General features: G+C 44.3%; 1 protein-coding gene across 4 annotated transcripts in view; it reads right to left on the bottom strand.

Moving 5' to 3' along the window:
- The window catches only part of SESTD1 (SEC14 and spectrin domain containing 1), a 372,853-nt gene extending 357,448 nt beyond the window's left edge, over nucleotides 1-15,405 (bottom strand). For 2 of the 4 annotated variants that reach the window (XM_078681489.1, XM_078681491.1), the window contains exon 1: nucleotides 15,289-15,392. The gene's annotated coding sequence lies outside the window, so the exon portion shown is untranslated. Of the gene's footprint in view, nucleotides 1-15,288 lie in introns of all 4 variants that reach the window. The other 2 variants (XM_078681488.1, XM_078681487.1) reach the window with 2 other exon arrangements.
- Between the last annotated feature and the right edge of the window lie 8,929 nt (nucleotides 15,406-24,334).

Raw genomic sequence — 24,334 nt, 5'->3', positions numbered from 1 at the left:
TAGGAACAGGAACAGATGGCCATGAAAGTGTATGGGCCAAAAGCGCGTGCCTGTACGTGCACTTGAAGAAAACGCCACGAAAAAAAGCGGTGGTTTGACAATCAGTTCGAGCACTTGAATTCTCGCCATTTCCCATTCCTTCGGAATGGTAAAGGACGAGACCTAAAAAGTGTAGGCATTGGGCTCTTATAATGGATAGATGTCTTGGGCGAGAGCTTCAACTAAAAGGGCAAGTTCCCCTCCAGTGTTTGTACCAGGTCTGTGAAAGCATTGTAGAAAATGTTTTATAGAGGAGTGAAAAGATATCCCGTCTTTTCATACCTCAGCATTTAAGGGGGTTATTAATTCTTTCACATACTACCAATCCATTTTAGCATCCACATACCTCTATCTGTTTATCAACATACCCAGCCACACTTCTCCACATAATGATCCATGTACCTATCATCTAAACATTATTATTGATCAATTCGCTCTCACTCGTACACTCACACAGCCTTCTGTGGAATCAGGCCTGTATGAGCCTTTTCTGTGTTTTTTTTTTTTACTGAAAGTAGTATTTAATTACCATATGTTATTCCAACACCCAACGGCGCACGTCCAAAGGCCATGCGCTGGAAGGGGCTGGCTGCAGGGCCTAGCCTGTGGCAAACTCCTTGCATGGAGCCAACCCAATGCTGCGCACAGCCTTTGCTGTGCACATTAGGGGAGTGGAAACAAGGCATGGCCTGCAGCTAAGCCTTGTGGCCAACTCCACATTGGGCAGGAACTTTGATCATGCACGGCAGAGGGTTGGCCACAGGGCCTGGCCTGTGACCAGGCACTGCAGCCAACCTCATGCGGTGCACGACCTATGGCCGTGTGCAGTGGGGAGTTGGAAACAGAGCCTAGCCCTTAGGATCCCCTCCCCCAAGGCCTTTTGTATTTTAAAGGGGGGAGGGCTCATGGCCCTGGGGACCCCATCCCAGCGCCTTATTTTATTTTTTTATGAACTGGGGTGGTAGTGTGCTCCCACAACCTTATTAGACTCAGGAGACCTTACTCCTCAGGGCCATTTTTTAAAATTATAAGTGGAGGAGGCCATGTGGACTCCCTTCCCGGGTTTTATTAGGACCTGGGAACCCCATCCCCCAGGGCCACAACTTAAAATAAAGGGGCGGGGGTGTTAAAATGTAAAACCTGACCTCTTCTCGTTGCTGTGTGGACCTATGCGTCATCCATTTTATCTCTGTCCTCTTTGCCAGCCCCTGCTCTGTCTTTGGCATTCCCCTTGCACAATCGTGTGTAAAGAAACTAGATTGGGGTATTGCTAAATACATGGGTGTGGAATTTAATAAAATATCTACTTGTCCATGAGGCAGGTAGCTTCATTCATAAATCTACTTGTCCTGTAACAAAATCCACTTGTCCATTTGTGCCATGTAATGCGGTGACAAATTATGGCAGCAAAATCATTATATACGAGCTCTGAAATAGTTTCTTTGATAATGCCAGGGCTCCTTCCATAGTAGGGTATGAATACTAGCAATTCCCTTATGTTGTCACGTTTCCACAGATTTGCATACTGGGGCTGAAGGTAGTGGTAAACAACAGTTCCAGGGTTGGAATGCCCTTTGGAGTCTGTGCAAATGTACTAACTTGCATGGTTTAAGGGTTTTCACCAACTCTTCTCTAATCTTTCACAGTACTGAGAAAAGTTGGAAATTGACTCCTGACAATGGCAGACATAAAACTTCTTCCAGGTTTGGGGAAAAATGGTAAGAGGCAAAGTGAACTTGCAAACACTCAGATTTTCGCATGAGCAAATCTACACCTGCACATTTGCTCATGCTAAAATGCAATTCACAAATATTTTCTAGGAGTACTATTTCTTGGCCTACTTCTGTAAAGTCTTGTGAATTCACGAAAGCCATATATCTGCACTTAATGCAAGGACATCGGTGCAGTTTTGAGACTATTTAATCATTGGGCCCATTAATTAGGTCTGGCATTAACTATGACCTTTTGAGTTTATTAACATTCTCTCCCTCTCTATCGGCTGGATTCACTGTGAGTGACAGCATTCTGTTCGGTTTCAAAAGGAGCATATCAACACACAGTTGTTTTGTTTAGTGCCAGGAACTACTGTGGCAATGTGTGTTTTTAGAGACCAAAACTAATTTTTCTTTTGACAATGTTTGTTAGAATGGCAAGGGCCTGGCAGCTCCCACTCCGATAAGGTTTTACAAAACCCATGCCAAAACAAGTCACTTATTGACAAAACCAAAAGGCTGACCAACAATTTCAGACCTATTGGCTTTACCAAAGCTTGTTTGTTTTTGTTTCCCATAATCTTATTAAAATTGGTTACGTCGATTTTCCAATAAGAATATTTTTGGGAAATAATAACATGCATCAACACATTTTACTAAATGATGCTGCAAAGAGCTGGTACCTAAAATTTTACAGTAGTTTACGGAATGTTTTAGCATTTTGTTCTGTGAACATTTTATTTTGAAAGCAAAGAATCCTAAATATTGCTTTCAAGCTTCTGCAAAAATCTGAATCAGAGAGCATTCTGGGAGCATTATACATAGCCTCATATAGCTAAACATTGAAAATGCGTTTGTACGTTTTTATACTGGAACCACTGTCAGCAGTGCAGTCTGCGTATACAATAATTACTTAGAGCGCTCACCCTAATAATAAAAGCTTTCAATTAATGAACCATGAATACAAGTTTGAACAGCATTAACATATGGACACAAATATTACCTTACTGCAGACAGTGCCCTTCCCTGATCCATAATGTGGTACTGCAAACTGGCAACCAAAGGGTTTGTGCAGTAGGGGGTTAGGCCTACTTGTCCCAAGGACAAAATACACATGGAAACTTGTTGGACTTGACCCCAAACAATATATTCCGGGCGTCGGGCTATAGGAATTCCACATCCCTGTAAATAGGAATACACGCAGGGGCAGCACAAAAGAACAGCTGGCGTCTGCTCAGGGTTTCCTGAAAATGGTTAATCCACAAATAAAGTGTACATAGATAGCGTATCTTGTTATGCAGCCCTAAGACTCAAAGTTGCTTAAACACTCATTGTGTGTGTCTTTCTCAAGCTCAATTTACACCATTGGACGCCCCCATTTGTGATATTTTCCTAAAAAATCCCATGTAATCATTGCACAGTGTGCTTCCTCCTCGAGTATCCCTTGGTGCTTGTTGGACGAGGCCCCCGCTCATGAGTGTTAATAAATTAACGGATCTTTACTTCACTCCAGTGTGGATTCTCCTTACTTGTTTGAACCCTTGGACCAAGGGTGACCCTGCCCTAGTGTGTCTGGCAGAAGGCACACTTCCACAAATTGGCTCCCGAACGTGGAGCCCCATCAAAGGCCTGCAGTTGGACCGGGGAAGGAGATTGTGTAGGTGAGAAGAACTTCACTAAGGAGCGCACCACCTGTGGAGACTAGTTCTCGTGGCCACAGTGATTCTTTTGGCTTCCCGACTCTGATCTTCCCGGCGGCTGCTGACCTTGACTGGGGCTTCCGGATGGCTATTTGGAATTGATCATTTGATCACGGAGGATCGACAGGTGGAAGTTGAAGACTACAAATAGGTAGGATTGTATTGAACCGGTTCTTGTTTGTCTGGTATTTGTTTGTTTAACATCTGCAACTGTTAATACCACAGGTAATGTGCGAGACTTCTCTCGTAATTTCTGTCTGAAGAGTTATTATTTATATATTATAACCATGCCTGTGTTTAGTAAACTATGGACGTTTTGTTGTTGCTGCTGCGATAAGCAGCGCATTTTGGAAGAAAGTCAGTTGGCGCCCCCAGAAGGTATGCCGAATTTTAAAACGTATGTTAAACGTGGTATTTATTTGTCCCATCATGTATAGTGCATTGTGGAACAAATATACAAACGGGGATCCCCAATTTCAGTGGCCATTAGAGGGGACGATGTACCCTCATAAACTCGAGTACTTAGAAAAAGAATTGTTTACTAGGAAAGTTAAACCAGCTATGTTTGACAGTCTGCGTATGTGGAGGAAGGAAGTGAAGGAGCGGCAGCTCAAGATAGAGAAAGTGAGAAAGGAAAGGAAGACAGTTTATCAAAAGTTTAAGGAATTGAAGGATAAGGAAGTTCAGGGAAATATAGAATGTTTAGACCCAGAACATAGATCGACAACATCTAAAGAATATGTTGTCAGGCTAACGGCAACAGCCCAGGTCCACCATGATGATGCTGACTCAGAAACCGACGGATTATTTACTGTAAGACCTCCGCACCTTTGGCACCCTTCCCCCTGGACCACCAAATCCGGTACTTCCTGCACCGCCGGCCCCACCTCTACCACAGATGATTGTCCAACCCCCTACTTTTCAACCTATGCAGATCCATCCCTTATCCCCCAATCCCAAGCCAACGCGCATGAACCGGCAGGTGGTTCTGTACCAATCCTAGCCCCGCGAATTCTCCGCTCTGCCATACCTCAGCCACACCAAGAATAATAAAACAGATAGTATTGAGTTGGTTAAATGATTCAGAAATGGAGGCAGGAAAAATGATAGACCAGATACAAGATTTCTCTGAAGCGTGCTCCTTCGTCTTGTAAACAAACTAACTTACCAGTTTTTAGCCCAAAAGGGGATAATTACAGGGGGAAATGGTCCAGACGATGTTAGAGCCATTAATCGGCAGTGCCAGAGAGGCACCTTTCCTGTAGGCAGGGTTAATACCGCCATAGTAATAATAATGAGGCACTGTGACAAACTTTTTGCCTCCCCTGATAAGACCTATGAGGGAAGCCGCACCCCAGTTTATCCCCGGGGAGAGGGAATGCCAACAATGATGATCCTAACTGCCCTGATGCTAGAGCCCATTTCATGTATAATTGGATATATACGCCCTGGAAAAGGACGTATGTTCTCACTCTTAAAGCCTCTTTACCCGATATTCGAAAGAACCCCAGAGGTTTTTATGATGAAGTACAGGCAGCCATTGACTCTTGCATTATGACGCTAGCTGATATGGATATGTTTTTCGGCATGATCTTACCGCCGGATATGTGGCGACTCACCCAGAAACAGGATCATGTTATTGAGTTAGGAGGAGAAAGGACTGCAATAATAGCAGCTGATGGCGACTCACCCAGAAACAGGATCATGTTATTGAGTTAGGAGGAGAATGGACTGCAATAATAGCAGCTGAAGCGGATAGGAAGCCTGGTAAAAAAAAACAATCAGCTCATACTGGCTCTCACTGGCAACATACTAACTTATATAAAGAGTATAATTCTGGCACGGAAAATAGATTGGACGCACCTTACTGCTTGTAAGCAAAGACAGGGCGAGTCCATCCCTGATTTCTTTACTCACTTTGAGGAAGTTTCCTCAAAAGTATGTAATACCCCTATTCTTCTTGTCCTTAAAAGAGGGGATGGAATACAGGATAAAAGTTTATCGATTTGTGATAGATTTGAGAGAAAGTAACAAGGTAGTAGTCCCTCAATATCCTGTTGCTTCTCAGGTAAACTTAATACACCTGAGGGATTTTCTGGCATCCCCGTTCGAAGCCCTATTTCACACCAACTGATTGTTAGTACAAGGGTCTCCAACATTTTCTGTAACAAAAGTCACTAGTGATGAAAAAGTGACCACCCCATCCAAGAGTGTCAGTAGTGAACACATTGGTACATTAGCCAGGGTTTTCAGCAGTAAAGAAAAAAAAGGCTTTGTCAATTTGAACTGAAATATTACATGGATACTAGATACAAACAATAGCTGCAATACTCCCTTGCGCCAAGATATAATTATGAGTAATAAATATCTCCAACTGAAATATTAACTTTAAGTACATTTCCAGAATGTTAACTATTTTTCTATAAACATCGAACAAAGAGAGCATGTTCAGCAGTTCCAGCAATGTTTCTTATGAAGGGAAGGAGTGCACTCATATCTGATGTTTAACTATTTTTCTGTAGACATCAGTTTATGAGTTGTGAAAATACAAAATAAATGTTGTCTTGAATGCATGAGTTTTATTTTTAAAATACAAATTGGACTGCACACAGGAGAGCTACTCACAGGTACCTGGTGATCTACTGGTAGCTCACGAGCTACTCATCGGAGTCATAGCAATGCAGCAGAAGGTTGCAAACAGACTACAGTGAAATTATTGCATCACTTAGCTTCCTTGGGACAAAGTATCTCTTTTCCAATTACAGTATCGAAGGGGAGGGGGGGGGGTAAGACGCTACACCAACAACATAAGATAGAATAGGTGCAGAACTTGCCGAAACCACTGACTCAATCTATTATCTGAGCGTTTATTACCAAATTTTTCACTAATTGCAAAACACCTGCTTGCTTTAACATTAAAGCACGTATGCATGCTGCTTCCTTGGACTAATCAGTGTGAAGCTGTCTTTTTGCAATTAAAAAATGCTTTATGTAATGCTCCTGCTTTAGGTAAAACCTGATTATTACAAATTTGTACATGCAGAAGATGGTTGCAGCTTGGCACGGTCCCATGTAGGAAGGAGCAGGTCAGGCGCATATTTCTCCTCCACATTGGACCCCACTGCGATAAAGCAATCTGAAATGTATATTTAAGGTCACCATTTGACAGTCATGGTACCACATTTAGTGGATATCTAAAAAAAAACATTCAGACACAGCACCTGACCAGTGCGAAATTAACAGGGTATGAGTTGACACTTCTTGCTCCAAATAGCACTCTGAAATCCTGTAACATTTTGAATCCAGCCACTGTACTGCCCCTTTCTGAGTCCCAACAAGATGAGAAGCATGATTTCATATTTATTACTGAGAAGGAGGCTAAGGGACAGGTAGACTTGACAGATACCAATTGTGCCGTGAGGTCACGGAGGCAGGAAATTGTGGGTGGGGAGCAATATAAAGGGACGTAGGGAGTCTTTGAAGGAGGGTGCGCAGATAAAAGAAAGCAGAGAAGTTGAGATGGGGTGGGCAGGGGTTGAAGGAGCTTCACAGCTGCCACAGTGTCTCTGTGCATGTCTGACATTTCTATAGTTGCTGCGTATCCACGTGCGGCATCTGCACGTCTTGTGTGACACTTTAAGTGACACGTAATCGCAAGTAGAAAAGCAGTGCAATGCCGTGCCACAGTTTCTATGTCTGCCAAAAATAGCCGGAAACCCAAAATTAAAATAAATAAATAAACCTTTGAGACAATAGGAGGGCAGAACAATTCTTTAAAAAAAATATTGTTTCAAAGGGCCAAGGATTGGGCATAGTCTTTATTTACTACAGACATCCCATTCACAACTCTTAACTGTAAGGTTTGATTACATTTGTTCAAAGTGCTCTATAAAAAGGTTATGGTTTCTGCCACCAACTAACGTGATGGCTGGAGATTCTTACTGTAAAGGAAATCCGTTCCAGAGAAGAAACAAACCACTGAAGGCATACAAAATCCAGAGCCTGTAATCTCATGTTGGAGAGTCTGCAGCCACAAGTGATCACGTTAAGATATATTCCACCCTGAATGCCATAAATCAGCATCCACCACAAACATGCTTGGAAACGTGTCTGACGGCGTACATTGCTTACCAGTTGCTAGGGGGCTTAAAGAAACTATTGTCTGGCTTTCCAGCGCACTCTTAATAATGTTGACTGACGAAAGTTCAACAGCATTTAGAACAAACATTTTTCATTTTTGTTCGACAACAAATAAATAACTGCAAGTCAATGCAATGATATGTAAGAAAGCTAAACTGCAGCAAATGTTTTAGTCGAAAAAAAGTTCAGTTAAAAACAAGATCGTTATTTCTTTTGTCATTTTACTATCTACAGTTTTGTATGAAACAGAAGTCTAATATGGTCGCCCTAGAAGTTTAGGAGGAGCGGACAGCGAATGTATTTAATAGGATCTGGTTTCTCCAGTGATCTAATTTCCATAAAACAACAGTAAAAAGAAAAATGTGTGGTATTTCTGAAGAAAGACAAATCCATTTCTGAACAGATCCTTAAAACGCCTCTCCCAGAGAAGAAGTCGGGAAGCAGACACAGCATTTGAGGGGCTAGGGAGCTACAGCAACTTAAGTCACACAAGCATTGGCCCAGCGGCCGTAAAAGTGACGCGGCCGCAAAACTGACTGATGCGCTTAATGAGCCATCAAAGCAAAGCCAGATGGTGCCTGATCGCGAACTGTTAGGGGGCCTGCGAGCGATGCGAGGAATGTGCGTTACTGTGCGCGTAACAGCACGCTCTAGGCCACACAAAAAGCTGTGGTCGGCTTTTTAAAGCCCACTCACTAAACGTCTCGCCACAGCATCGCATGCGCTGACTCAGGCGAGACATAAAAAAAGGGGCTTTTTGACTTTGCATGGTGATAAGATACAGTATGGGGAATGAATAGTAACGTTACTGGATACCTTGATGTTACCAAAAAGAGTTGCTATTGTTAAAATCTTTTGTCCACTAGAAAATTATAGAATAGGTAATACAATGAAATACTTTTTCCAATGAAACAGCTAAACGAGCAGCCTATTTAGAGTATAGTTTAATGTATATTGTAGGACCAGCTAGATGGACACCAGAAGTGCCTATGTTTAATCAGACTCTAGATTGCATTAGGGAAGTACAGGAAGAAGCTACGGAGGAAGAGAAAGAACTGTGTAAAAGATATGAGTGTCAGGATGCAACAGGATGTTGGATAGATCTGTCAGGAAAGCAAAGATGAATGCTTCCAAATTGTTATGTGAATGCTATTGTTACCATGGCCCACAGTTCAGCCCAAATCAGTGCTAAAGGAATAGTGGCCTAGTCAGATCATGTATGGTTCAATATTCTGATTCCCTGCGTGGCAGAGTTCTATGGCAAGAGGTGCATGATGTGCTATACTTATAGCACAGGAAAAGGTCTTGCAACCAGATGAGGTGGTTATGGGGATGCCAGCAAATGTATAGGGTGTACCGAGATCAAGGACAATCTGATAGTGAATGTACCTTTCTTGTTGATTACTGTGTTGACTAAAGATTTGCAGTTGATCCATTCACAGGTGAAGGCCAGTCTCTCTCCCAGTCATAAAAGTCCAGGTCACAAGCTGAGGCCTATAGACTGTGTCTTTACCCAACAGTTTCAGATGAAGTCCAGCCTTGAGCCATGCTAGAAGGGTCTAGTGCAAGTTCTCTTCACCACTCAGACTGCTGTTAAGTGCACAGGGCACAGACACTGGATACATGCCAGTGATGTGGAGAAAGCAAGCGCCTCTCCCTTTGCCATATGATCAGTGAATAACAAGAGGAATACCTGATTTTGAATATGATCAGATGTCTCAGCAAGTACCTTTTGGGGATGGTGATCTTTTTGAAACATGGTGAAGTGGTATCATTGGAACAATAACTTGCTGCCATCATGCCTGACCCTGATGAACAGATTCTGTGTGAATATCCTGACATTGTTCAGCCCTGATACAAAGTGTAAAAAAACTATTGATAGACAGAATGCAGAACAATATCATACATTTACCCCCATACAGAGATCTGGGCCTAAATCCATATTTTTTTGCTCACCATGCCATTTCAGTTTGGACCCAGCCATATGCAAATCAGTTGTGACCCTGCGCCCAATGGGAACCGTCCAGCCCGAACTGCCAGGCCAGGTCCCCACTGGACTGGAAACAAGCATCCTACGACCGGTTTCGGGCTTTCAGCCCTCATCAGCCAGGATAGCTTGACTCCAGTGGCATGGAGAGCACGGGAACCAAGTCTGGGCATACCCATCCCACTTGGTGTGACAAATGCAAAAAGAACAATTCATGGACAGAATGCAGAATAATGTCATACATTCATCCCAGTACAGAGATCTAGGCCTAAATCCATCCTTTTTTTTGCTCACCATGTCAATCCAGTTTGGACCCAGCCATTTGTTTGCTGTAACACTTTTCACCCTAAGTGGGATGGGTATGCCTAGACGTGGGTCCCTTGCTCACTGTGCCACTAGATTCAAGCTAGCCTGGCTGAAGAAGGGTGACATACCCTGAAACCGGTCCCAGGATGCCTGTTTCTGGTCCAGGGAGGACCTGGCCTGGCAGTTCGGTCTGGACTGTTCCCATGGGGGCACAGGGTCAAGACTGATTTGCATATGGCTGAGTCCAAACTGGGGTGGCGTAGTGGGCAAAAGAACAATGGATTTAACCCAGATCTTTTGACTTGGGGAGAATGTTTGCATTGTCGGCATTCTGTCCATCATTTGTTTGCTGTAACACTAATGCAAAGTGTGGCCAAGGGCCGAAAAGAACTATAGACTTTGAATGAAGAAACTATCTCTGGAGAGGTAGCAACCCAGGCCGGTGGTCAAGACCGCCAACGTCCGGACCGGTACATAAGCTTGCAAGAGAGGCTTTAAAGCAAAAGACACTTGGGACTTAATGCTCTTTGATAGTGTAGTGAGGGAATTTTTGGAGAATTGAGATTACATTGCTCTGTTTCTGCCTGATCGTTACACTACTCTTTGTTACCTTGGCAATCAAACAACAACTACTACAGTAAGAGGAAGGAATGGTAGCGAAACATATTACCCTGTTCATAGCCTAGTCCCACTACTTCTACCGCATCTGAACATTATCACTTCACTTTGTCCTCTCTTAAGGACTCACACTACCAAATATATAAGCATAATACATTTGTTCAATATTTACATAAAACGCCCTTAATGTTAATTGAGCCGCACAGAAGCTTCATCAAATGGAATTCAGAAATACACCAGGAAAAAGGAACATGGACTTGGTCAAAATGGTTTTGGGGTATATTTTCTACTTGGGGCTGGAAAATATTGATGATAATAGTGATAATAGGAGCCATATTTTCTACTTGCTGTTGTTGCACCCCCCTCCCACCCAGCGCCTTGAGACCCTACGGGTGAGTAGTGCGCTATATAAATGACCTGATTGATTGATTGATTGATTGCATTCAGTATGCCCCTATGATATGTACAGTTTACATGTCCGCCTGTAACAATATCAAGCCTTTCCCAGTTAACGTCCATGCATTGAATAAACAAATGATGGTACAACAGGACACTGATGAACTTATGATGGTTGATATCCAGGACTAATATATATAAACCTTGAAAATGGATTAGCAAATGCTAAAAAAGAGGGACTGCTAAAATGTAAAACCTGACCTCTTCTCGTTGCTGTGTTGACCTATGCGTCATCCATTTGATCTCTGTTCTCTTTGCCAGCCCCTTCTCTGTCCTTGGCACTCCCCTTGAACAATCGTGTGTAAAGAAACTACATTGGGGTATTGCAAAATATGAATACACACAGAGGCAGCACAAAAGAACAGCTGGCATCAGCTCGGAGTTTCCTGACAATGGTTAATCCATGAATAAAGTGTACATAGATAGTGGATTTGTTATGCAGCACCAAGACTCAAAGTTGCTTAAACACCAAGGCTGTTGGTGTTTATATTACATCATTGTGTGTGTCTTTCTCAAGCTCTTTTACACCATTGGGCGTCCCCAGTTTGTGATCTTTTCCTATGAAAGCCCATGCAATCATTGCTCAGTGTGCTCCTCCTTGAGTATCCATTGATGCTTGTTGGGCGAGGCCCCCACTCATGAGTGTTAATAAATAATCTGATCTTTACTTCACTCCAGTGTCGATTCTCCTTACTTGTTTGAACCCGTGGACCAAGGGTGACCCTGCATCAGTGTGTCTGGCAGAAGGCACACTTCCAAAGGGGGGGGCCACACGGCCCCCCTCGCCTGCCCGTTATTGGCCCCGGGGACTGTATGTCCTAAGGCCCACATTACTTAAAGGTGGCTGCCCTGGTGCCTACCCAGCATACACTTGTTGGAGGCCGCAGGGGGAACCTAATGCCCAAACCGGCTCACTGCATGCAGCTGGAGCCAGCATTGCTCCCACCTGCAGGGAACAGCTACTTATGTTGCTACCTCCAGATTTGACCAATATTGCATCAGTGCAGAAACAGATCAAAAGTCTACTCCCAGCCTGCTGGAGCATTTCATTTTCAATGCTCCAGTCAGCTTGGAGAAGACTGTGTTTGCGCCAGCATGGTAGGGGTTTTGAAAATGTTCTGTCCAGGCGGGAGCAAACAAAGGAGTTCCCTGCTTGCTCCTGTGCATGCAGTGAAATCACTGTGTCCCGGGAGTGGGCTCCTCGGGACACAACATGTGAGACAGCCCCAGGGAGTGGGGTCCATGTTGCCATTAATGGCTCAGGGAGTGGGGCAGCATGGTTATGCAGTACGTCGCAACGTTGCCGTTAACCCGCAACGGTCGCGCCTTTTCCATAAAGTGAAAACACATATGCACACATATTACAGCATTTTACACACTAGGGGTTTATTACAGTACACTTCAAACGTACGTTTTCTAGTGTATTTCTAGAACAGCCATTACTAAAACCTATTTTCCGTTTTCGCAGTGAGGCCGGAGATCGCAATGGCGTTAGTCGTCGCGAACCCCGCGGTTACTTTGCGAAAGAGGAAAGCAAAAGCAGGAAGTCAGTAGCCACCACCACATTCAAAACTTATAACTATATCATTATTTCTAACCATCACAGCAGATAACTTACTATATAAATAACTATAAAAACATTTATCAAAATCTCAATACCTCTATAGCAGTGCGTATTAATTATTCATTCAATTATAACCTGTTGTGTTGTGGGCTGGGATGAGCACATAATGGGGTGATCAAAAAAAACAGTGTTTCCCATTTTAACTCCTATTTGCTACAAAAGATAATGGAGCACTGGAGGAAATGATTACCTGCCAGGTTTGACAAAATTATGTGGTAACCAGAGGCAAATCATGTGGCATAAGACAGCAAAATCAGTAGCAGTGTTATTTATTCTACCATTTCAACAACTAGTAATAATGAATGAACAACGTTGCCCCGCATGAGTACCAGTTTTACACCTGAAAACAGCAATCAGCAGAAAAAAGTGCCCTGTTAACCTTTGCAAAGGATCATCCAATGCCCAGAAATAACCTGGGCACTTTTTAATTAGTAACTTTTGGTCCATTTGAACTATAAACAAAATGTTTTTAGTGAAATTAAGGAGCTTATGTGGTAAATACATGACTATGCAAAAAAACACCAGAGCCCTAGAATCATGTAATCACAGCGGCCCAGACTATACCTTGTCCACTAACAACATCAATACATCACTACCCTAACCCCCGAGCCTACTACCTCAATAAGACATCACAAACCCTCACATAACCCAGTACCGGTAGTAAGAAACTGAAGGGTGGACTGAGAAATAGAAACAAGCAGGGGCAATAGGTAGCGTCTATGTGAGCCATTGGATTTGGCAATGTTTTGTGGCAATGCTGTATAGCAGAGCGGATGCTTTGCAATGTGGCTTGAACTAATTTTAAAAAGGCCTATCTAGAAGCTAGGACTAATGTCCTTTTAAAATATAAAAATAAATAAAAAAGAAATTAGATCTGCATGCATAAGAGTCCTTTTTGTTATTATTTTTAGCCACACTGATATGCAGCATGGCTACAAGTCATTGCCAAATTCAGCTATGGCCATGCTGTACAGCATGAAGGAAAGGCAATGACAGAGCCAATAGCCTCAAAGGAAAGACCTATTGGCTTTGCCAGTGCTTTTTGGGTTTCAGAACAACACCCCTGCAATTCTGGGCAAATCAGTTTATCCACCTATGAGTGAAAAAGAAAAAAAATGGGAAAAATCCTATCACATACGGAAAGCAACTGTGTCCATGTCTTAGTGAAAATGTATTTGGAAGCAGATAACATCTGTTGTCAAAATAAAAGCAGAGAACACATGCTGTCACGGCAAGCATCCATTTCAAAAGAGAAAGGGCTTCTTACAAGTGAGTGTGAAATAGTAAAAGACAGTTACAAATGGCAAGAAGTTAACCAAGAATGACAAGAAAAAATAAAAGTAGTGTTTCAATCACAGCAAGTCAGAGGAAAGACAGCAATCAACCTGAAGCAAACAGTACTTGGTCCATACTCCAGCTAAAAGAAAAGGAAGTGAAGTCAGCAGGCGCTTGCTAATTAGAAAGCAGAAAATAAGAGTGATAATGAAGCTAAAAAATGCTAAGCAATGGGTGGGCTATAAGCAGCTTGTACGTAATATCTCTTGCAAGTGAGAGCGCATGCAGGAGCTGTCACAAGCCAGACCTAAAAAGGGAAAGTTCAGAAACACCGTGCCAGGAGAGCCTGTGAGAAGTCATCTGAAGGAGGTACAAGTTAGGCAGGACTCAAGAAGTTCATTTAGAGTCTTTATGTTCTGGCATTTAATGGTTTGCAATGTATATAATAAACTACAAGTGCCTGAATGGAAAGAAAATCAGAGCGATCCATTTGAAATCTCGCAGGGACCGTGGAGAGGAGTGAAAGGCAGGAGAAAGCGGAGAATGGTGCTTGAAAAGAATACAGAGAAAACAATTAATGAATACAAAATAAAAAGCGAAGAAAGACCGGGAAAGAGGTGAGGAATAAGGAGACAGAAGGGTGGTTTGGTATTGGGAAGATGGGAGAGAGATACGCGAAAAGCGTGAGAGGTCAGGGCGGAAGGGGGGTAAATGACATATGTCACCTGCAGACTGAATCCACCTACACTCCCACTGTACTACATCCCCTGAAAGACAAAGAGCTTGCTACCCCAACGTTTACCATTAAGCTGGTAACTCAGGGTGGGTCTGTTCTGTGTTACCAGCCCAATGTATGGCGAGAAACAAGGAGGGTTACCTCAGCCCCCACCATAACGAGGGTCAAAGAAGAGTCAGTCTAGAGAGGCACCGGCATGGTGTGAAACGAAAGGATAGGAAAAGGAGATCTTTTAAGACCAGGAGTACTGCAGGGAATCGTAGGAGGACAGGGGCGCAGGACCAGCCGTTAATCGTGGGGAACGGGACAAGGGAGTGCATACAGGGGGGCAGGTTAGGAGGGAGAAAGCGTACCCATGGAAGCTCGGGTAACACGAGTAATGGGTAGCGAACGCAAAAAGGTATAGCACAAATGGCAAGCAAGTGTGGTGGGGGTTGGGGCCGCCGATCAGGCAGTCACGCCCCCCAACCTCCCCCCCTTCCCGGCCGGCAACATACTGCAAACCTAGGTGCTGGAGAGGCAGCACAGCAGCATGAGGACGAAACGGCATGAAAGGCAGAAACAAGAGACCCGACTGAGGTTAATGCTGTTTTGACAAAAGAACTGTGCGCACATCACTGCAGCACACTACACCGGACAGAGAACAGGCTGGCACACGCGCGCTACAGCAGCGCCTGGCACCGGGTGCCACTTACCTTCTGCCCAAAACGACTCCCCGTTGCCAGGATCTCTGCAACCCCATCTCCTGCAATGGGTAGCCCCTCCTGTGCCTCCTTCAATCCAAAGCATCACTTCCGGCCGCACACTGGATCGCGCTGGACACTAAAGAAGGACTACAATACGATTCAATAATGCTTTATTGGTATGACTAAATAAACAAGTATGACCATAACATGGTCCTGAGAATTCTATAAACAATACATTTCAGAAGGAAGAGTACAGGTTTCTTCTTGTTTAGGCTTAGTTATAGCCATTGTTCAAATTTAGTTTCGTCTGGGCAGAGTTTTAGTTCTTTTCGAATATTGTCTCTGAAGTCTTAGTACTCATTAAGTTGCCTTTTGTATTGTTGCACTCTAAGAGGGATTCCTCAACGTATCCTCATTAAGGTTTGGGTTTATTTTTAGCTTTCGGAAGTGTATTACATTGTACTGTTTTGCATACAAGTTAGCCTATTGAATCAAAAGGTGTGGTGAAGGCAGGCGTTTAAGAGAGTGATCCCATAAGGTGAATAGAAAATTAATACTTTTTTGCAAGGGTGTTATAGGTAGGATTGCCACCCGGCCTTTTTTTTTTTTTTTACCTGTATGACACGTTTTTTTGTCCAGCCCGGTACAAAAAATATGAAAATTACCTAAAGCCGGTATTTTTTCCTCTTCTAAGTACATATTTATTCAGTGAATATAAAGAATAACATGTTAAAATGTGTTCCAGCACTATCTTAATGATACCTGACTAATAATTAAAGACAGAAAGGTCCTTTTGAAAATGTTGCAGGTGATTGTATAAAAAGCTCTATTTAAGAATCATGTACGGTCCTTTGCAGAATCTTAAAACGTGAACAAGTTGGCAACCCTAGTTATAGGCTGAAAAGAGATTGACTCTATTAGAATCTTTGGAGGCATTTTGTTTGCCAGATAGGTAAAAAGAGGGTGCCATCCGCTAAATGCAGGTGAGTTAATAGGCATACTATTGTAGATTATTATGGTGGTTACTGCCCCTGAAGAGACGAAGACAGGGCCCCAAGACAGAAGATTCTCTGTCTCCCCGGTGGACATGGCCCCAAGACTGAAGCCTCTCTTTCCCCCCGGTGGACAGGGGCCCAACAATGAAGCTACTCTCCCATTGCCCCCGCCCCTCCTCCCCCCACCCCCGGTGGACCGGGCCCAACACTGAAGCTACTCCCCCGTTGGATAGGGCCCCAAGAATGAAGCTACTCTGTCCCCCTCGGGGGACAGGGCCTAAATACTGAAGCTTCTCTGTCCCCCCGGTGGATAGGGCCTCAAGACTGAAGCTTCTGTCCCCCCCCCCCATGGTGAATAGGGACCCCAGACTGAAGCTACTCTGTCCCCTCGGAGGACAGGGCCCCAAGACTGAAGCTACTCTGTCCCCTCGGGGGACAGGGCCTCAAGACTGAAGCTTCTCTGTCCCCCGGTGGATAGGGCCTCAAGACTGAAGCTACTCTTCCCCCCCCCCCATGGTGAATAGGGACCCCAGACTGAAGCTACTCTGTCCCCTCGGAAGACAGGGCCCCAAGACTGAAGCTACTCTGTCCCCTCGGGGGACAGGGCCTCAAGACTGAAGCTTCTCTGTCCCCCTGTGGATAGGGCCCCAAGACTGAAGCTACTCTGTCTCCCTGGTGGACAGGGCCCCAAGACTGAAGCTACTCTCCCCCCCCCCTCCCCCCAGTGGATAGGGCCCCAAGACTGAAGCTACTCTGTCCCCTCGGAGCACAGGGTCCCAAGACTGAAGCTACTCTGTCCCCTTTGGGGGACAGGGCCCCATGACTGAAGCTTCTCTGCCCCCGGTAGACAGGGCCCCAAGACTGAAGCTACTCTCCCCCCAGTGGATAGGGCCACAAGACTGAAGCTATTCTATCCCCTCGGAGGACAGGGCCCCAAGACTGAAGCTGCTCTGTCCCCTCAGGGGACAGGGCCCCAAGACTGAAGCTACTCTGTCCCCTCGGAGGACAGGGTCCCAAGACTGAAGCTACTCTGTCCCCTTTGGGGGACAGGGCCCCATGACTGAAGCTTCTCTGTCCCCCAGTAGACAGGGCCCCAAGACTGAAGCTACTCTCCCCCCAGTGGATAGGGCCACAAGACTGAAGCTAGTCTGTCCCCTCGGAGGACAGGGCCCCAAGACTGAAGCTGCTCTGTCCCCTCAGGGGACAGGGCCCCAAGACTGAAGCTACTCTCCCCCCAGTGGATAGGGCCCCAAGACTGAAGCTACTTGCCCCCCAGTGGATAGGGCTACAAGACTGAAGCTATTCTGTCCCCTCGGAGGACAGGACCCCAAGACTGAAGCTGCTCTGTCCCCTTAGGGGACAGGGCCCCAAGACTGAAGCTACTCTCCCCCCAGTGGATAGGTCCCCAAGACTGAAGCTACTCGGTCCCCCTCGGGGGACAGGGCCCCAAGACTGAAGCTTCTCAGTCCCCCCGGTGGACAGGGCCCCCAAGACTGAAGCTATTCTCCCCCCAGTGGATAGGGCCCCAAGACTGAGGCTTCTCACCCCCAGTAGACAGGGTCCAGAGACTAAAGCTTTTCTGTCCCCCAGGTGGACTGGGCCCCAAGACTGAAGCTTTTCTGTCCCCCCAGAGGACAGGGCCCCAAGACATGTACTTGGATCTATGTATTTATTACTTTCCTCCCCCCAAAAAAAGCATATTCAATGCTCTACCCTACTTCTCACCCTATACCTCTATCAATATCTTTGATCTACATATACTTACTTCCTTTATGCATCTATAAACTTTCCATGTACTTATGGATCTATATATGTATTACTTTCTTCTAATTCAGCATATACAATGCACTACCCTATTTCTCACCCTATACTTCTCTCAATATATCTTCTACCCAACTCTCTGACTCATCTCAAACCTCTTTCTACTACTCTTTCCAATGCACTACCCTATTTCTCACCCATTACCTCTCTCAATATATCCATTACCTCCACTCTCTAATTCATCCCAAACCCTATACCACTACTATGATCCCCAAAATATCATTTTCTAGACTCTACCCCTACTCTACCCCTCCTTGCACCATCTGACACCTTTATTTTTTACAATACTTATCCCCCAAACAAGCCTTTCTAAACTCTTCCCTCTGACTCTTCCCCTCCACATCCCTTTTTACTCATCCCAAGCCTCCCACTACTGCTATGACATCCACAAAACATATACATAGATACATATATACATCCTTCACCCTTCTATCCCTCCCTATACTTAAAAAAAAAATAACAGACTAACATGTCCACTTGTCAAATTTCATATTTCACTATATTAATTTGCCACTAATCCTTTATGGGTTCCAAGTAGCCTGCTACTCGCCGAAAAAAGTGTTTCAACACCACCTCATTAGGGGTAGCAAGCATTATATAAATGCAACCCTTTTTCCCTCTTCTATCCCTCCGCTATCTTTCTCAATCCAAATAACTGACTAACATATCCACCTCTCAAATTACTTTCATATTTCACCATACTATTTCAACATTAATCCTTTATGGGTTCCGGAGTACGGTGCTACTTGCCGAAAAAGTTCTTCAACACTTCATCAGGGGTAACAAGCGCTAGATATATGTGTAAACCTTTGTCTATTGTCTATCCCTCTGCTACCCTTCTCAATCCAAATAACTGACTAACATATCAACCACCACTCAAATTACTTTCATATTCAACTATACTAATTCAACACTAATCCTTTAATGGGTTCCGGAGTAGCGTCCTACCGGTCAAAATAAGCACTTCAACACCCCAACAGGGGTAACAAGCGCTATATAAATGCAAACCTTTTTCCCTGCTCTATCCCTCCACTATCCTTCTCAATCCAAATAACTGACTAATATCCACCACTCAAATTACTTTCATATTTCACTATACTAATTCACCACTAATCCTTTATGGGTTCTGGAGTAGCGTGCTACTCGCCGTAAAAAATGCTTCAACGCCTCGTCAGGGGTAGGAAGCGCTATATAAATGCAATTACAATACAATACAATAAAAGCACGCTGTAGATCGGTGTGAATTACCTTACAAAATGCAAGAATTAATGTCTTCTAGTTCCTTCACATTTCACATCGGGTAAAAAAGCAAGTTTCAACATCTAAGATCCATCTGGCATAACTTACAAGTGCTGCAGTATGACAATTCTATATCTGGTGTGCTAGTGAGGATTACTACATTGCCATTTTATTAAAAAATTACCATATGACTCAAGGCCATTAATGATTCCATGGTCCAGCCATGGCTTTCAATGTACAAATCAGTATTATCAGGTAGTTGAGACCTAGTGATCGAGATGAAATGAACCAAAATTACAAACACTGAATGCATTAGGTTGTTAACAGAAACCAGAGGACTAGACAGTGGTACCCATGATGACACCATCATCACTCAGCCCCACACTCTTCAACACCTACATGACACCACTGGCCAGCATCGTCAGATCCCACAGACTCAACATCATCTCCTATGCTGATGATACACAACTCATCCTCTCCCTCTTCGAAGACTCTAGAACCACCAGCACCAACTTCCACTAATGCATGAATAGTGTAGCAAACTTGATGAAAGCCAACCGCCTTAAGCTCAACACAGGTTCGATGTAAGCACTGATTTTAGCAACAATAACCCCTCCTGGGATGACTTCTGGTGTCCCATAGACCTCGGACCCGTACGAATAGGACATGTTACAACGCAAACATTTACAACGCATGCCTTTACAACGCGGTTTTTACATCGCAAGATCCATTACAACGTATGATTTTACAGCGCATGCCTTCACAAAACATTTTAGAAGCTACATTTACACCGCATTCCATTACAACGCATACAATTACAACGCATAATACTTTTAGGGCAACAGCAGGGTAAGTGTTGGATAGTGTAGGGGTAAAAATTACTATTTCCACTCCAGTGATTGCAACAGTAGGGTAAGTGTTGGATAGTGTAGTGGTAAAAATGACTATTCCCACTCCGCTGAGTGCAACAGAAGGGTAAGTGTTGGATAGTTTAGGGGTAAAAATTACTATTCCCCATTACTTACCTAATGCGTTGTAATGGCATTTGCTGTAGTGGCTTGAGTTGTAATGGCATGCGTTGTAGTGACATGCGTTGTAATGGATGTGTTGTAACGGCATGCGATGTAAAGGCTGTTGCATTGTAATGACTGCATTTTAAATGTGGTGTGTTGTAATGGTTGTTTCCCACACGTACCAACCGCAACAAACCATGCCAGAAACCTCTTTATCATCCTGGATGGCAAACTCTTCATGACATCTCAAGACAATGCTGTATCATCTTTCTTTTTCTTTATCCTGCACATGCTACGCAAGATCTTCAAGTGGCTTCAAAACTCCAGATGCACCATTACCCAGGCCCTGATTACCAGCTGGTTGGGGAACGGAAAAGCTATCTACACAGGAATTGCAACCCACCTCCTCCAAAGATTTCAGACCATCCAAAATACCACAGCCAGACTCATCCTCAATATCCCACAGCCAGACTCATCCTTAATCTCCCACAAATAATTCACATCACCACACCCCTCAGAGAGTTCCACTGGCTCCCTGTTCAAAAGAGATGTCAGTTCTAGCTACTCACCCATGCACGCAATGCCCATCACAACTCCGGACCAGCCTATATCAACCCGCCTAAGCTTCTACCAACCTACCAGACACCTCCGATCCACCTCCTCATGTTAGCTCACCCCCGAATCCACCGGAGCAGGGCTGGAGGATGATGCTTCTCCTACCTCACAGCTAACGCATGGAATAACCTCCAGCTACACATAAAGACCTCGGCTATTCTATCAGAATTCTGCAAGACTCTCAAGACCTGGCTCTTCGGCTAATCCTAGGGACCCTTCCAGCACCTGGATACCCTCACAGCTAACAAGCAGCTCTCACATCTGATTGATTGTGAATGATTTATCTGCACCAAAGAGGCTTGTACCTGGTTGTGCACCTCACCAAACATTAGAGTTCTTGAATGCTGGAGGCATTGCCTACTTCAAACCCAAAGCCCATAGTGGTATCCATAAATATGGAAAAAGCTTTTGACATCATCAATCAGACCTCTTTTTTGCAGTATTGAGACATATGGGCTTTGGGGGAAAGTGAGAAGATGACTCTCCCTTTTATATTTAAATCCAGCATCAATGGTCTGCACCAGCTGCATAAAGTATGATCCATGCAGAGTAGGTAGGGTAACAAGCAATTTGGTGAAGACTGTCTTTGTTGTTTTTTAGGTCTCGGCTAGCGTGGCTGCGCACATGCGCAGCTCGCTCGGCTAGATTTAATGAGTTTGAGGAGTTTCAGTAAAGGGCTTTTAGCCCGCCCCTCTTTTCCATTGGCTGGCATCACCGTTTATGCTAAATGGCGGCCAGCCATTGGAAACGAGCTTTTTATGACGTATACTTTTGGCTTTTTCAGACGACCCACTTGGACGGGCTCGCCTGCTTTCCGTTCGTCGTAAACGATTTCTTATCTTTATGGGGCCATCTGTTTAAAACACATGGCCCCATAAAGACAATAAATCGTTTTGCTCCAGACAAAAGTGAAAGCGGACCGTGCTAGTTTAGTAAGTCATTAAAACCTTGGATTTGTACCCAGTAACCGTCAACTGAAGTCCCTCTCACTCTGCTCTCACAGCACCAAGACCCCTTCAGGCGCCTTTCGTTGCACTATATGAGTCACCTAATTCATTTATTCATGAGTAAATCAATAGGTTGTCAAAAGTGCTATGGAGCCATGCCAATGGTGGAATGGGTGCTACTCGGATGCAAATGACAGCCAGGGTGCATATCTGTGGCACAACCCCATGCTTGGATGTTGAGAGACATTACTGGCCACGTTGTTGGTGTGTTGGGCCGCACTCATTTGGTCTGTGGTTTCTCAGAGAGACTCTCTTTAGCTGAGATTTTGTGCCTGATGTGCGTTTCTCACTTTTAAATGGCGTTTAAAGTGCGTTCATACTTTGTTTTTTCAAGTGCGTTAATACTTTGGTTTTCTTTCGAGGCAGCTATCATTTTGTCCGGCTGTTGCTCCACTGCTTTTATACATCGGTGTGGTTACGTCCTTCTGGGTCCCTTGATTTCTTTCCGTTCACCGGTGCTGAAATGTTGCTCATGCACATTCGGCATAGCTGCGGTTTCTCTCCTCTGTCACTTCCTTTGAAACAATAGCTGTTGCCGCAGCAGGGATGAGAAATCCCTGCCTGTGGTTGACTAGGGCGGGGGGCGCCGCATGAAGTGAAGGCCTTTGTTTGCTTGCTGTTCCTGGGCTGATTTCTGCTTTTAGTGGCCTGCTGGTCGAGAGGGAGGAGTTACAGTGTCATGGGTCCGTGCACAGGGAGCTGGTGTTGGCAGATATCTATGGCCTGCCAGCTGCTGTGAGGCATACTGTGTGCGCGGTGGCACTATGCCACCAGAGCCCAGCTGCTACTGACAGCGGCCCAGTTCCTCTTCGTCCCACCTTCACCCTCCACCCTTGGTTCTCTTTTTGGTACTTATCATTCCCTAATCTGCCTGCCTCCGCCCTAGCTTCTGTCTCATTGTCACCTGTCCCACAATTCTCTCTGCTGCCCATCCTCATCTGGCGTGCTAATAATAACAACAGGAAAAATAATGTGTTTTTGTATAGAGCTTCATATACCATTCCTCGTTTATAAGGACTGGAAATAGCAAGTGATATTATGCAATAATTTAAACTCCAAATGCACGTGGATGTGGGCAGTGAGCGTTTAATTAACTTCCGGGGTGATGCATGACTACATTGTTCCAGGCCCTCCGGGCCCCGCCATCACAGCTATTCCAAGATATTAGCATACTCTTTCTGTCACATAAAGAAAATTCTGACATTGTAAAAGTATTACTTCTTGTACATGTGCAAAGTTCTGAATATTAACACACATATATTATATACAGTATTTTATATCAGAGAGACCCCCCTGGGGCCAAATTCTGAAACATTTTTGGCAACACAGGAGTACAAGGGCCGCATTGACTCCCGCAAGACTCCAGCAGGATGGGAAAAACATTATAAAACAAGCATTTGCAATGCAATAGGTCACACATTTACGACAAGTTTGAGCTACTGGTATTGTAAATGACAATGCCTTTTATTTATGTGTTGACTTTTAAAAATAAATAAAAGGCATTGTCATTTTACAATGCTCATAGCTGCAACTATTGGAAATACGAGACCTATTGCATTGCAAATGCTCTATTAATCTGCTTGACCCACACAAAATACAACAGGGAATCTCCTTACTATTCAAAGGTTCCAGAGCATCATTTTTCTAATACCTAGTAATTCGAAGTTATTTTTTCTCCCCCTATTTTGATGGCTAGTGCCATGACCCTTTGTTTGGCCCACCTGGGCAAATAAAGTCCTCCTGTCATTGACCTTGTGGATCCTGTATGATGGGATCTAGTAAGCATGTAATGTATTTTTCGAATGGTAATGGTCATGTGGCTAGTGTCTCCTTGTACTCCAGAGATGCTGGTCTCACTGGCATCTACTGATGGGTTGACCTTGGGAGGAGTACCATTAGCAAGGCTTCCCTTGGCCCTGTTTAGGCTCCTATGGAACTGAGGTTGGGTGTGGCTGGAAATCACATAGGAGGATAATCTGTGTGTTCGTGCAGTGTGGTTAAAAAAGCACATAGGTGAACTGATGTCATTATGTGTGCGTGCTTCTTTCTGGGTGGGTGCAACTATCTATATATCACACATAGGTAAACGGGGGTCTAGGGGATAGTTTTTAACGACCCTGAAGTCTCCACACCCCTAAATCTGAATACTGAAAAAAGACTAGGAGACAACCGGTCAAAAGTGTACAGACTAGATGAGTGTACAGAAAACCATGGACATCACGCAACCATGATTTGAGGTGTCACTCAAATCATGGTTGCGTGATGTCCATGGTTTTCTGTACACTCATCTAGTCTATACACTTTTGACCGGTTGTCGCATAGTCTTTTTTCAGGGTGCAACTATCTCCACGAGCTTAGAAGCACA

The sequence above is a fragment of the Lissotriton helveticus genome, chromosome 3_1 (assembly GCF_964261635.1).
Source record: "Lissotriton helveticus chromosome 3_1, aLisHel1.1, whole genome shotgun sequence".
Classification (NCBI taxonomy): domain Eukaryota; kingdom Metazoa; phylum Chordata; class Amphibia; order Caudata; family Salamandridae; genus Lissotriton; species Lissotriton helveticus.
Note: the sequence above shows the minus strand (reverse complement) of the source record. Positions and strands in the feature narration are given on the sequence as shown.